Raw genomic sequence first — 15554 nt, forward strand, 5'->3', positions numbered from 1 at the left:
ACTCCTTGTTGTTTTTGTGGATACAGACTAACACAGCGACCCCCGATACTTGACAACATGTTTATTCTTATTGATGGTGATGTGTGGGCTGGAAAGAGCTTATCTGGACTTTCTGATCCCAGGCTGAGTGTACAAGTCTGGTAGTTTAAAAAGCTGCCTTTCTGTTTGTAAACTGAGCACATTTGACATGGAGATTGCTCAGAAATTATAAACTTGGCCGTTTTTATGGAATCCTCTTTTCAGAGCAGAGCTTCCTGCCAGTGAGATCTGTTCGTCTATGGAAGGTGTTCTCCCGAGGAAGTGCTGGGAGACCCATCACCAGACATTTAAAACTGGGTTGGGCAAAACACTGGAAAATATTCTGCAGGGAGTGATCTGGCATTGTCAGGTGGATAGCGTAGATGACTTGATTAATTTCTTTATAAATTTTTATGGTGCATTAATGGAATGGGCCATCCCTTCAATTATTTTCGATGGATGCATCCTTAGTGTTAGGTTGCTTTGGGAGTACTGAAACACGATCCAACTACCTATGCACGTACATCAGCCCAGTATTCAGGAAGGCAAAAATAACATGGCTATGGTGAAGCAACCTGGAATCCTTCTGAAATGAGACTCCTGGAAAAAAATATTTTTCCTCCCTCCTGCCCCCTGCAACTTTAAACTGCAGAGAAAGTTTTGGGAAAACAATGGGAGTGAATTGGTCTGTGGATGTGCCTCTCCCAGGTAGGCATACACTGGCACAGCTGGTACTCCTAACCATGCAGCGGGCATGCCACTGACAGGAGTGGGCATGGCTAGAGCACAGTGAGCTCTAATGATCCTGGGAGGGTGTTGGAATGACCCTTTGTGACCATTTGCAAGTTAGAGCAGCAATGAGGATCAAGAAGTTGGGCAGGGGGATTTAAGCTATGGTGACAATTTCTAAGCCAGGCCTTCTTGCTCTTCTCCTTGGTGTGGAAAATATCCTTTGGACTTGATCTAAGATCTCTCTGTGCTACCAAATGTGACAAGTTGCATTCCTTAACCATTAAAATGCAGGCCAAATTTCAGATGGTTCCCAAAGAAATCTGAAGGGGAAGCAAATAAAGAAGAGAATATCGGTATTAAAGACCATATCAATCAGAGACCATCTTTGTCTCACAAGTTCCTATGGCAAGTCATCAACTCCTGTGTGACCAGAATCCCAGGGGAACCAGCTGAGCGGTCACTCAATTAGGCTGAACTGCAAAGAATGGGGCAGACATCCCCAAAGCTGGTGGATATTCCAATACTTAGATTTACCAAGACAGCACAAAACCTTCTGTAATACCTTACTGGTTATCCAGAAGTCAACAATAGAGTTCCCTTAAAGTTACCCAGCCTCAGGCCTCCACCTAGACACTCAAGTCAAATATGATGAAGGTTACTGAAAATCTTGTTCATCGTATAAAAAAGTTCTACCAATCTCGAAGGATCGGACACATTACCTTGCTGGTTAATGAATATTCCAGATCTTGCCCAAATACATGCTTATAGCCAATTCTTATTTACTAAACTAAAATTTATTAAAAAAAGGAGAGAGAGAGAGAGAGTGTATAGGTTAAAAGATCAGTGTACATACAGATATGAGTATAATTCTTGAGGTTCAGATTCATAATAGAGATGTTGAGCTTTGTAGTTGCAAAGTGTTCTTTCATAATTGGTTCATAGGCTATAGTCCAGATTATATTCAGGGTGTCTAGTCAGAGCTGGGATCTCAGTCTTGTCGTTTCAGCTTTCCCTGCATTGAAGCATCAAGCAGAGCTGAGATGACAGGATCAGGACCCAAGGATCTTTTATACCGTGTTCTAGCAGCCACTTGACCACACAGTCCTGGGTGAACAGGCTTTTGATGTAACCTTCTGTTTCCTAAACACCAACGGTAATTAGTTACACAAATTAACATAGGGCAATTTATCCATTACGCAGTCTATCACAAACTTCCAAGAGACATCTCAACAATGACATTATTTCACCCAAGATTCATCTAAATGTTAATATGTCCTTTTGACCTCTGAATTAATAGTTATATTGCCAGACAAGAACTGTCTGTTTACATGGCTAGCATTTATGAATACATACATACAATTAGTATCACTTCTAATGTCTAACAACATAGGCTAGAACTTTGAAATGCAAACCTATCTAGCATTGAATGGCCCTCATTACCATTCACATACTTTCTAACATGACTTTAAAGGTTGGCTCTGGGTTATTTAGCCTGCAAGCTGCTTAATCCTTTCCGGCCATTTATTATACTTTGTATAAGATTCATTGCAATTATATAACAGTGGTAGCAATAATGATTTGTATTATTATATTTTAATTAGATAACGTCACATCCTGTATTCCCTTAGGAGGAACGATTTGCTCATTCTTCCAGTGGATTATGTCAAAGCAGTGGTTGGATTATCACTCAGATCCGATGTAGGATTTTCAGAGGTTTGCCCATCAGTCAGAGTTTAGTACAATCCCTGCTCAGAGACTGCTTTTTAACATATAGTGCAACAACTCCTCAAGATCAGTGTGATGCCCTTGGTTCTGCCCCACGGTGCCAACTTGTAATTTGTCTCAGAGAAAAATGCCCATTTCTTTGTAACCTATTTCTTAAATGCTGGATGGGTGAAGTCTGTGGCTCCACAGTTTACTCTCATGTCAAACTGAAGTTATGGACCAAGATCTTCAGAAACAGAAGCCTGTGGTTAGATTATAAAGCCATATTTAGGGACTTAAATAAACAGCCTGATTTTCAAAAGTGTTAAGCGCTCAGCAGCGGCCACTGATTGGATGGGAGTTCTTAGGTTTTCAGCACTTTTGAAAGTCAGATCACTTTTGAGATCTGAGTAAGGATTTAGGAGTAAAATTACCCAGAGCACCTGAGTGACTTAAGAACCTGATTGCCTAACTCCCTTGAAAATGGGGCTTAGGCTGCTCAAATATTGAAAACGTTATCTTCAAAACCTAGTTTTAGAAAATTTTGACCATTGTGATTAGAGCATGATCAGTAAGTATTGTATGTGGCTGATGTCTGTGTCAATCACTCAGTAATCGAAAGAGGGACTAAAAGGTCATCAGTTCTGGAGGATGCATTGTGTGGATTTAGGTTGCTCCAATATACATTTGGGACTGGACCAAGCTCTCTCTAATCAATCCTAGAGTAAGGTGGGCATACGTGTGGCTTATATCCGCCTTTGCTTCTATTCCCATCCCTCCACCCCATCGTTGCTGCACTGGGTGTAGTTTAGCCAGATCAGAAAATCTGGCCCTGTATCCCTAAAGATTTGTCAGCATTAGGGATTTTTACACTGGTGTAACTATACCAATGTACTTACTTCACACTGGGGGTGAACATTCCCTTAGCTACATTGGTGTAAAAATCCCTAATGCAGGTGAGCCCTGGGAGTTTCATTTATGGTCAATTGTTGACGCCCGCTCTGTTCCCATGCACTTTATTTAGGAATAATTGGAAGCATATATCTGCCCAACCCAGCCTCTTTTCAGTTTAAATGTTTTTGTTGCAAAGTTTGTACACAGATATTGACAAGATATACAGTATTGTTCAGTGTGACATAAATAACCTACATAAAAATTGTTTTCTCTTAAATTGCCTTTAATAAAGAGCTTCATAGGGGGAAATATAACACACCTGAATGGTGCTTCAAATGCTAGAGCATTAGAAATAAATCAATACACACTTTAGATTAACCATTTTTTCGTGACAGTGGAGGTGGCTGGCTTAGCGCTATGTGTTTGGCTGATTTTAGCCATGGAGGCACGAAACAGCCTAAAGAAAATGTCACCCGTCCTCCAACTTGTCTGACTGTGAAATGTGATTTTTTTACTAGTGGTCAGGCCCTGTGGTTTCCTAACACCTAACCACATCAAATATACGTCCCTGGGAATGAACTGCCCCCCAAATATCACAGCTCTCTCCGAGCATTTGTCAGGAAATGGAAAGCACTTACTTAATGCAAAAGGAATGAGAGGAAAGAGTCTCAAAGTCATAGGACAGAGGGAGAAATAACCTTTCCCGCTAAAACGTCCAACAATTTAATGTTACTAAGATACAGTGTTTTTAACTTCACAACCTTAGAGCTGCAAGAAAAGACTTTGACTTGAGATAAGCACTACACCATTTAGTAAATGAACTATTGTATAAAGAAAGTCTGGGGCCTTGGTCTTTAGCTGTGGCCAAGAAAGAGCTTACAACACCCTCTGTGTGTGCACACATCTCTGAAGATGGATTTAAACAACCTTTGTGCTTCTTAGATCCTGAGGCTGCTTTACATCCCACGCATGACCAGTTACCCTGGTTGCCAAAGGTTTCAAGGGGCCAATACATTAGCCAGGAGTTGCTGGGGTCCATGGAATCCCTGAAAATGCCCCTTACAGCAGCTGCAGGGATGTGTTTGTGTAGGAGCCACTGTGCCAGCTCTCTGCCACTGGAGGAACCCACTATGTGGGATGATCAATGACTGGCTGTTTACACTGCTTTTAGGGTCATTCTTTCCTAGTAGAGTGGTACAAGGCAGCCCCGCCCTAGGGACAGTGTGGCCCTGGGATTTTGACGCATGATGTAGATGTTTCTACAGATCAGTCTGCAGACGTGGTGTCTGGTTTTCTTTGCTGGTCACCATTTGCTTCATCTGGTGAGTCAGAGAGTCTAGGTCCATGTGGGGAAAAGATTTTTTTACTTTGTCGGATACAGAACGTTCTGTTGGTTTCTCACATGCTGGATTGAAATCCTGCTGACATGGAGCCACTTGAAAGATCAGCACCCTTCTGGAGTGTGTAGAGCTTGGGTTCGTTGGTAAACTGATAATACCATGATCCACACCTACAATACTAAGTCTGGGTGACTTTTGTCACTAGATTTAGGAATTAGTGCTTGTGTTAGGCTTCGTTTCTAGACTGAGCACCTGTAGGACCTGAGTTTTGAAGAATGCTACTGCAGTCTTTCCCTTGGAGTCCGTGGAGATTTGAGTGATGTGCATATTTTTATACTGATCACTAATTTCAGAGTCTTTGAATTTCTCTGAGAAGTGCAATCTTACTCTCAGATGAGTCTCCCCTTTTAACTGTGCCATGTATTCCTCCATTCTGGCAGTCCAGAGTCTGGCAGTTCCTGAATTTACTTCCACTCTCATTGAACTCTCTAACCAGCACTAAATTTGTGCCAGGGCTGAGCCCCAGGACCTCTAGGTGTGGCATTTCGTAGCCCCAGCACCTCTGGGCTTGGTGCATCAGTTATGAATGTAAAAAAATTGCTTGAGCCCCGGCACCTCTTTCATTACAAATTAAGCACTGTCTCTAACCCCACAGTCTTTTGAAGCAGTCAGTTTGCTGGATTTCTATTCCATTAAATAAGCAATCAAGTCAGATGGTGCTTACATTTTTTTTTTTCCAGAGAGCAGAGCTGTAGATGTTGTCATTTGCAATAGGGTCTAGCATCTTTGATGCAGAGGCCTTTGGCATCTTCCTGACTTTCTGCTTCTGGTACTTCCCAACAGCACAGCAGTGGGCTTTTCCCTTAATATTTATGTTGGTATAAGATGTAAGATTCAAGTTTTAGAGGAGACTGATCAGTGAGAGGAGGCATTGAGGGAGAAGGAAGGCTGAGTAACAGGAGTGGGTGTACAGATAGAAGCCTGCACTGAGGTTGCACAGGTGGCACTGAGAGCATAATCTGGAGCTGCACCGGTGTAGCTAAACTTTTAGTACTAATCATTATGCATGTGACGGAAGAATCCAGCATTGCTGTCAGATCCCAGGGTGAGGTAGTCCCAGAAACAACATCACTTTGCCTGTACAATGCAAGTTTGATCAGGAAGTCACTAAGAGATGATAAACAGGGAACCCACAATGCCATTTTTATAGAGTCACTTCTCAAAGCAGAACTGCACTTTAATATCCAGTCCCTTCTCTTGCAGGGGACTGTTCTACATTTGTAGGCAGATGGACTCTATAATCTGAGGATTTTTCTGTCTCTAAATTTGATGAGTCTATGGAAATAGAATCCCTCAGGAGGATGACGGCATTAGTGGACAGAGAGGACTACTCCAGAGGGTAGTTGATCAGAATGCTTCCATATTCCAGTTATCGATAACTACCAGATGCTATTGCAATTATTGGCAGACTGTAGTCATTTACAGAACTCCTCCCTGTCATTTGGTCTGACAAATGCATTATGAGTTTCCTTTTCAACTGGTTTGGAAATAGCGCAGCCCTCGGGGAGGCTAAATTTTGGTAATTCCCTTCTTTCATTAGTGTATGAAGGCATTATTGGCCTGCTCCCGCTCCCATGGAAGTCAACGCTAAAGTTCCCATTGACCCAGTGCAGGACCAAGCTCCAGACTTTCAGGAGGCTAGATAAGCAGTTTGTCAGGTGATATATCTGCTGTCAGACTTTGGTCAGTCTTCTCCACTGAATTTTTCTCACTTGGGAGAGTCATTTCATATTCAGGATGAGGTCCCGTTTGGATTTGTTTTAAATTTAACCTTAACTCTGAATTTTCTAGGATTGTAATGCTTGGTTTGAGGGTAATTACAACATGCATGTAATATTTTTTTACCCTGAATTTAATGATATATATATACGAGAGCTGGTTGCCATATTTCAAATTTTGAAATGTCAAATTGTCAAAGTTTGACAAAAAAAAGTGGAGGTTTTTTTGAATGGGGCAAAATTTTCAAAAGTGCCTAATCCCCATTTTCAAAAGTGAGCTAGACACATAGTGAATGGCCATACTGCAAGTGGAGATGTGACTGTACCACAGGTAGACATACCTGCACTAGCTTTAATCGTAGCGAAGACTTGGTGACACTGGCTTCAGCATGGGCTAGCGACCCTGGGTACCTACTCGGGTTCCTGGTGGGCTTGTATTTGGGTGGCTAGCCCAAGTACAAGCCCGTGCCACCACACGAGATGTGAGCATGTCTACTTGTGCTACAAACACATCTTCACTTTGCTGACGTATCATAATCTCATCTGTACTCTCACCTTTAACTCCAGTTCGGTGTAGCTTCTTGTCTGAGAATATTTCTAAAACCATGTGGAGCTGCTGAGCTAGGAGGTGTAAAGATCTTTCAATATATGCAAAATTCAATTCAATTAAGTGCTGTTAGTGAAAGCTGTTAGCACCTCCCTCTCCTCATCTGCTCAGCCAGAGCAATGGAAGGAGGTGGAGGAGGAGAACTGGAGACATTATACGTAGGAAGATAGAAACTGGCCTAGTGAATCCCACCCCCCCTCACTGGTACGTGGCCGTATGTATCCCATCTGCCACAGTGGGCAATCAGTAATGCTGCAGAGAAAGTCAGTCCCCACCCTGCTTCATATTGTTTCTACCCAGTCGTGCACTGATGAATATTTCCTTATTGAAGCCTCACAGGCAGTTAGCCTGAGATTTGATTGCTGGGGTTGGGGGGTACAGGTTGTTTGAGGCTCTAGAGGGGGGTCCCTCACAGCTTTCATCTCAATTTTACTAATAAAAGAAAGTGCCGCTGCGCATCAGGAGACCAAGGGGGAAGTGAGAGGCCCTCTCCTGCCCTGGGGAAGCTCAGGTCCAAGGGAGTTCCTTCTTCATCTTAGGGGAACTGGGAGAGGACAGCTGGGCTGCACCTTGCCATCAAGAGGACTATAAAGCATGGGCAAGCTTTCCCTGAAGGTGATTAGAGAGCTAAGGGAGACTCTGCCAAAGGAAGGTTTGGAGCTAGGGGAACAGCTGAGCCGATAGATTTGCTGTGTGTTACGCCTCCCAAGTGCATCCCTTTCTCTTTGTTCAGGATTATTTGGTCAGCCAAACCACAAGCTTTGCATGACCATTTGGGTTCTTTTGTGGAACTCATGGGGCCACATCCTCAGCTGGTATACACTGAAGTGGCTCTGTTGAAGCCAGTGTAATGATCCCAATGTTCATCCACTGAGGAGATGGCCTATTGAGTATGTCATGGGTATAACCCTGGCAATCAAAAGGAAAGTCTTGCTAAGAGGTAGGGGGGTTGTTTTCATTTTTCTAAACAACTCCGCTGTGAATTCAGAGGGATTAGGACCAAGGTCTGGCTACAATTCTCCTTTTCTTACGATGCAGAACTACGAATGTTGTTGGTGATATAATTATCTGGCCACTAAACAAAGCCAGCTGCAGTATTTGATTCTGACTTACTGTGACACGCTAAAGGCTTTAGTTATGATCTTAGTGGCTTACGCATTTTCTGTTGCTTGCTCCACTGCAACTGTAACTTGCAATTCTAGCTTTTGGTTCCTGACTTCCATTGTGCCTGAGGCAGGGAGGATTTCTTGATACTGTGCATAACAATACAGTCAGTGGAAAAACTGGGTTTTCTTTTTGGTATTTGACGTGGACGTTTTGAAGATGTAGTGTCCAGCACATTAGTTTAGGCTCTGTGCCTACCAGTTCATGATGCCAGGGAGTATTGGCTTGCACAGCTAAATGGTATTCTATTACTGAGGTTCAAGTCATATATGCCATAACCATTGCTGCTTTTCCTTTGATCTACCAATTGATTTAGGCTGTCTTCCAGACTAGTTTGCTGACCTCTTTGCCCTGGAAGAAAGATTGAAATCTGTGTGTGCTAACGCAGCAGGTACAAGTAATGCTTGTTTGCATTTCAGAAATGCGCTGACATTCTTCACCTCAATGCCAAGCAACGATTCGCTCTCTCCTGATGCACTCTTCTCTACTCTTCACCTACTGACAAGTATCTCCAGCCAAACTGGTTAGTACGGCCAGTAGCAGATCTATGTCAAAAGTTTAGGTCTTTTAGGCTTGATTCAGCAAAGCATTTAAGCATGTGTAAAATTTTAAGCAAGAAAGAGAGACAATTGAAGCCAATGGGATCATTTCCATGCTTAGGGTGACCAGAAGTCCCAATTTTATAGGGACCGTCCCTATATTTGGGGCTTTATCTTTATATAATCATCTATTACCTCCCACCCTTTGTCCTGACATTTCACATTAGCTATCTTGTCACCCTATCTATGCTTAAACTGAACAGGAGTACTTGTGGCACCTTAGAGACTAACCAATTTATTTGAGCATAAGCTTTCGTGAGCTACAGCTCACTTCATCGGATGCGTACTGTGGAAAGTGTAGAGGATCTTTTTATATACACACAAAGCATGAAAAAATACCTCCTCCCACCCCACCCTCCTGCTGGTAAATCACTTCATCGGATGCATACTGTGGAAAGTGTAGATCTTTTAAAATAAGCTATTACCAGCAGGAGAGTGGGGTGGGAGGAGGTATTTTTTCATGCTTTGTGTGTATATAAAAAGATCTTCTACACTTTCCACAGTATGCATCCAATGAAGTGAGCTGTAGCTCACGAAAGCTTATGCTCAAATAAATTGGTTAGTTTCTAAGGTGCCACAAGTACTCCTTTTCTTTTTGCGAATACAGACTAACACGGCTGTTACTCTGAAACCTATGCTTAAACTGACACACGTGATTAAGTGCTTTGCTGGATGGGAGCATCAGATGCTAGTAGGTGAGCTTGGGAGATGCTACAGGTTTTTAATATGGGAAATGAGGTGTCCTCATACAATTAGGGTTGCATTGGGCTTTTGCCTTTGACAGGACCTTAGAAGCCCTCAAGCTAAAAGATTGACGTTCTTTCCAAAAAAGAGAGAGACGTGGCATATGCCCTCCATATGACCCCACTAGATCACTCCTCCAGTTTGACAACGAGCCACTGATAACGTCTCTTTTTTGAACATAGTCTTTCTGCCCGTTGTGCATCCACCTTATAGTAATTTCATAGTTCCCTAATTTGCTTATGAGACTGTCATGTGGAGCTATGTCAAAAGCCTTATGACAATCAAGATGTATCCGATCTACAGCTTCCTCTCATCTACTAGACCAGTGGTTCTCAACCAGGGGTACGCATAACCCTGGGGCATGCAGGGGGTACATCAATTCATCTAGATATTTGCCTAGTTTTACAACAGGGTATATAAAAGGTACTAGCGAAGTCAGTACAAACTAAAATTTCATACAGACAATGACTTGTTTATACTGCTCTAGATACTATAGCAGTGTTTCTCAACCTAGGGGGTCGTGAGTAATGATTATATGGTAAAAATGAAAAAGTCGGCAATTTATCAGGAATCATGTGCTGTGGCACTTTTTTGTATTTTTATTTCCGAGTTTGTGAGCTAGTAGTTTTTAAGTGAAGTGAAACTCGGGGTATGCAAGACAAATCGGCCTCCTGAAACGAGTAGAGTAATCTGGAAAGTTTGAGAACCGCTGCACTAGGCCAGTAACCCTGTCCAAGAAGGAAATATAGCAGGGCTTCTCACTGTTCATAGCGTATTCCAGACTGCAGCAGCCCACTTAGGTTATGTCTACACTGGCAGAGTTACATCGCCGCTCAGAGAGCGCTGAAGGGAAACCACTGTTGTGTGTTCACACTGTCAGCTGCCTGTGCAATAGCATGTTCACACTTGTGGCCCTTGCATCGGCATTCGGAGTGGTGCACTCTTGGCAGCTATCCCACAGAGCATCTCTTCCTCTTCTGCCGCTAAGAGTTGTGGGAAAGCGGAGGGGGTCACAGGGCATCCTGGTTCCTCTCCCAATGTCCCGTGATGCATTGCTTTGCATCCCAGAAATCCCTGTGCTTTCGTCTGCATTTGGCGCCATCTTTCAATTGTTTGTGTAGCACGCGCTCTGCCTCTTTGGTCTGCAGGAATGGATCCGGCATTGTTGACCAATATGCTGCTCACTCTCGCTAACATGTCACGAGTGGAAGTGGAGTTATTCCTTAAACTACAAAGGCAAGAGGTGTCCGACATTGATCTCGCTACGCATGGTAGCTACGACATGAGATTGCTTGTGGCATTTGCGGAGCTGCTGACCACAGTGGAACTCTGCTTTTGGGCTCGGGAAACAAGCACTGAGTGGTGGGATCACATCACCATGCACATCTGGGATGATGAGCAGTGGCTGCAGAACTTTCGGATGAGGAAAGCCACTGTTGTGGTACAATGTGATGAGCTCACCCCAGCCCTGCAGCGCAAGGACACAAGAAGGAGAGCTGCCCTGTCATTGGAGAAGCATATGGCGATTGCACTGTGGAAGCTGGCTACTCCAGACTGCTACCAATCGGTCCCTAATCAGTTTGGAGTGGGAAAGTCGACCGTTGGGCTCGTGTTGATGGACGTGTGCAGGGCCATTAATTGCATCCTGCTGCAAAAGACTCTGATTCTGTGTACCATGCATGACATTGTGGATGGCTTTGCACAAATGGGCTACCCTAACTGCCCAGGGGTGATAGATGGCACACATATTCCAATTCTGGTGCCAAACCACCTAGCCACCGAGTACATTAATTGAAAGGGGTATTTCTCGATGGTTCTCCAGGCACTTGTGGGTCACTGTGGGCGTTTCACGGACAATAACATGGGCTGGTCCAGAAAGGTGCATGATGCATGCATCTTTCAGAACACTGGCCTGTTCAGGAAGCTGCAAGCAGGGACTTTCTTCCCAGACCAGAAGATCCCTGTAGGGGAAGTCGAAATGCCAATTGTGATCCTGGGAGACCCTGCCTACCCCTTAATGCTGTGGCTTATGAAGCCATACATGGCAGCAACAAGGAGCGGCTCAACAACAGGCTGAGCAAGTGCAGAATGACTGTTGAGTGTGCTTTTGGCCATGTAAAGGCCTTCTGGCACTGCCTATATGGGAGGCTGGACCTAGCCGATGACAATATTCCTATGGTTATAGCCACGTGCTATAATAATTGTGAAAGGAAGGGTAAAAGCTTCACTCAGGGCTGGACCACTGAGTCTCAGCACCTGGAGGCTGAATTTGAAGAGCCAGAGACCATGGCTATTAGAGGGGCGCAGCATGGGGCCATAAGGATCAGGGATGCCTTGAGGCAGCAATTTGAAGCTGAAAGCCATTAATATTTGTTGCTGTGCTCAAGAGTGCAGTGCTTGTAATGCTAGGAGGTGATTGTGATTGGTGCGGACGATGCACTGTGAAGGTTTAAGAAAATTGCCTGTTGCTTTGCAGAGCTCTCTCTGCTTTCAATTAATAGAATAAAGATTGCTTTCAAGCCACAACAATTCTTTTATTAAAAAACACCACCACATCGGCACTGTGGGGGATGGTGGAAGGGAGGGTCCTAAGAAGAGGTGGGGTCCCGGTATGATTAAAGATCTGTGTATGTCCAGATATCATATGCAACTTTGTTCTTTGGAATATAGTGCAGCGGGTACTGTACTTCAGCAGGGCTAAACTGCAGAGGAATGGGTGTTGAGTGCAGTGGGTACTGGGAATCCACAGGGTTGGACTATCACGGGGCAGATGTGGAATGCAGCGGGTACTGCCTGGAGCAAGGATATTGACAGGAGTGTGTTGGCAGCATCTGGGGGGGCGCATGGGAAAGAGTTTTGCGACAGCGGCTACAAGGGACGGAGGTGCTCAGTTTGCCATGCTAAGAGCTCCTGGAGCATGACCGCTTGTTATTCCATAACGTTTAAGAGCCACTCCATGGCTTCATTCTGGTGGGCTGTGTTCTCCTTTTGTTCCCTCTTCTCACTGTCCTGCCACTCCTTCAGTTCTAGTTTTACTGCCGTGGAGTGCAGCATGACATCACACAGAAGGTCCTCTCTGCATTTTCGTGGCTGCTTTCTAATCCTGCACAGCTGTTCAGCTGTCAATAACAAAGAGGGAGGCTGGGATCTCAAGGCCATATCTGTGAAGCCAAAATGCAACATTTTACACAAGCACTATTGTTTGCAACACCGAGGCCACTGTATCAGTGTTTAAAAACACAACCACTATTCACATACCTATCACTAACTGGCTGACCCCAGACAAGCACACATGAGCCACAAGACCCCCCAAAATGGTGAGTAACCACGGGGGTAGGGGAAATCAGTGTTCCAGGACAATACTCGGCACGTGGCTCTTGGGGAGAGCCAGCACTGTACAGGGGGCATTAAAATCATTCCTGTCCCCACACTTTCCACAGGAGGTGATCATTATGGAAGATATCTTGCTGCTGAGGGTGAGCAGGGAATCAAGGGCGGGTCTTCTCCAAGACTGCGGCTTCCGCCCTGGCCCTTACGCGGCTCACCTGTGTGCAGCTATGGTGTCACCCCCCACACCAGTGACGGCAGAGTGGCTCAGGAAATTTACCCTTAATGGGGCAAGAAACGAGGCAGCTCTGCCAAAGACCCTGCAGCACCAGATTGCCCAGTATCTCCATGAGAGTTTCGTGGAGATCTGAGGCAGATTCACATGAAGTGAAGGCGTCCATCAACACCCTGTCCCGCCGCTCTGACTAGGCATTTGGTAGTACGCATATCACACAGACACAATCCTGCTTTCTGCAAATTCCTCCCCGCAAACTCAGCACACAGAAAACAAGCAGGCCTTCTGCAACCCTCCTTTCCCCATCAACTTGCTTCAGCGATTCCCAAAATCAAAGCCACTTACCAGGGGCCTCCTCTCCTGTTTCTGCTTTGCCAAGCTCCAACCTCAGTGACTGGCTAGCCACCTCCGTCATAGAGAAGAGCTCCTGGCTGCATGCATCTCTGAACACTGAGTCATCCTCTGTCTCTGGGTTCCCCTCCCTATCCACATCCAAGATTTCCTCCTCCTGGGTCGGTCCAATCTTGACTGGCACATGAGCCCCCAAAGTATCCATGGGGCCCTTCGTAGTGGAGGTGGGGTCGCCACCAAGTATCACATCCAGCTCTTTGTAGAACCGGCAGCTCGTGGGCACAGCACCAGAGCGGTGGTTTGCCTCCCGCACCCTGTGGTAGGCATCCCACAGCTCCTTCACTTTGACCCTGCACTGCAGTGTGTCCCAGTCATGGCCCCTTTCTGTCATGCATCGTGGTATCTGTCCTAATTCCTATGGCTGGAGAGCAGCTGGCACTGGACAGCCTCCTCTCCCCAAATGCTGATGAGGTCCAGCACCTCGGCATTGCTCCAAGCGGGGGATCACCTGGTGCACGGAGCAGCCATGGTCAACTGGAAAGATGCACTAAGACCACTGCATGTGTTGCCGAGCAAACAGGAAGGGGACTTTCAAAATTCCCAAGGAATTTAAAGGGTAGTGCTGATGGTTGGTCACCTGAGGGTAGGGCAGTAGACTTCAAACCAATGACCAGAGAGGCAAGAACAGGCATTGTGGGACACCTCCTGGAGGCCAATCGCAGGGCTGTAATCGACCACGGTGTCTACACTGGCACCGTGGCGCTGTAGCCCTGGTGCAGAAAGCTCTACACCTCTCATTGGGGTGGCTTTTTTACAGTGCTGCAACCGTGCAGTTTTTGCACAGAAAGTGGCTTGGCAGTATGTACACCTTGGGAGTTACCCTGCAGAAAGCTGCTTGACTACGCAGAAACTTGCCAGTGTAGATAAGGCATAACGTGCAGGTCTAAGCAATCATGAGCATGTTATACCCACACTGTGTTCTTCACAGCAGCTGCCAGAAAAGAGGCTGGTTGGTTGATTGATAAACTTCATGGTGTAGGCTCTGGCTGCATTCCATCCCTCTTGGAGACTGTTTCTGATGTGGGTCTGTGGGCACTGGCTGAGGTTGGCATGCCATTGTGTCTTTGCTGTGATGAGCCCTAGGGTGGGGCACTTGCTCCCCCCACCCCCAAAATCCATTTCAATCCATCTGAACCACTTTGAACAGCTTTCTTCAGTGGTGAATGACCACTCTTTTTGCCACCACTCTAGATTTACTGTATCTACCTCCCATGCCTTTTCCTCCTCCTCTTGTAGTGGACCTTCTGGTTTGACCCTTTTAAAATTAAACCCTTTTCATTGTTGGTGGCTGGTTCGGGGCTTGGGGGCAGGGAAGGTTTTCTACATAAATTATGGCTAGTGTTTTTGCTTCTGGACAATGGGGGCAGAAATGGATGCTCCAAAAAGTGGGTTTGTACTTTGACTGATGGGTCAGTCATCCTTACTTAAAATAGATTTTATTTCCATTTTCCCCAGTTGTGGCACAGGGGTCCTTCATAGCTGGCTATTAAAGAGACACCAATGTTGAAAATCACTTTTCCATCTGAAAATGTTGGAGCTGATATTGTTAGAAGCAAAATCCCCAGACGACTAGAGCAAAGCACAGTACATGCTGTTAATACGGTTTTCTCCCCATATGGTGGTGCATATTGGCAGTATGGACAATACTTTAATTAGTGAGAGTTGGATTAAGGTTTGAAAAACAAAACCACCTTCTATTTTTCTACAAATAAACTTACCTTTGCTTGGTTACTGGGCCAGATTCCCCCCACCCACCCCAGCTGGTGTAAACTGGCATAGCTCCACTGAAATTAATGGAGCTATGCCAATTTAGTCAATAAAGATACTTTTCTCTTAACACAGAATAGCTTGCATTGAGTTAAGCTTTCTAGCTGATTGAGTCCTTAACTTTCCTTTTCTCTGAATGGCTATGATGCTCCCTTTTTTGTTTTTTGACCTGATTTTATCACCCCTTGTTACACTGCCCCTGGAACAGATTAAAATCCACCTTCTCCCCCTTTT

At 45.0% G+C, this 15554-nt stretch overlaps 1 protein-coding gene across 1 annotated transcript in view; it reads left to right on the top strand.

Moving 5' to 3' along the window:
* CSGALNACT1 (chondroitin sulfate N-acetylgalactosaminyltransferase 1) overlaps positions 1 to 15554 on the top strand; it is a 91077-nt gene that overhangs the window by 10330 nt on the left and 65193 nt on the right. Inside the window, exon 4 of the mRNA XM_084625614.1 lies at positions 8657 to 8760. The gene's annotated coding sequence lies outside the window, so the exon portion shown is untranslated. The remainder of the gene's footprint in view (positions 1 to 8656; positions 8761 to 15554) is intronic.

This window comes from Lepidochelys olivacea, assembly GCF_965140295.1.
Source record: "Lepidochelys olivacea isolate rLepOli2 genome assembly, chromosome: 4".
NCBI lineage: Eukaryota > Metazoa > Chordata > Testudines > Cheloniidae > Lepidochelys > Lepidochelys olivacea.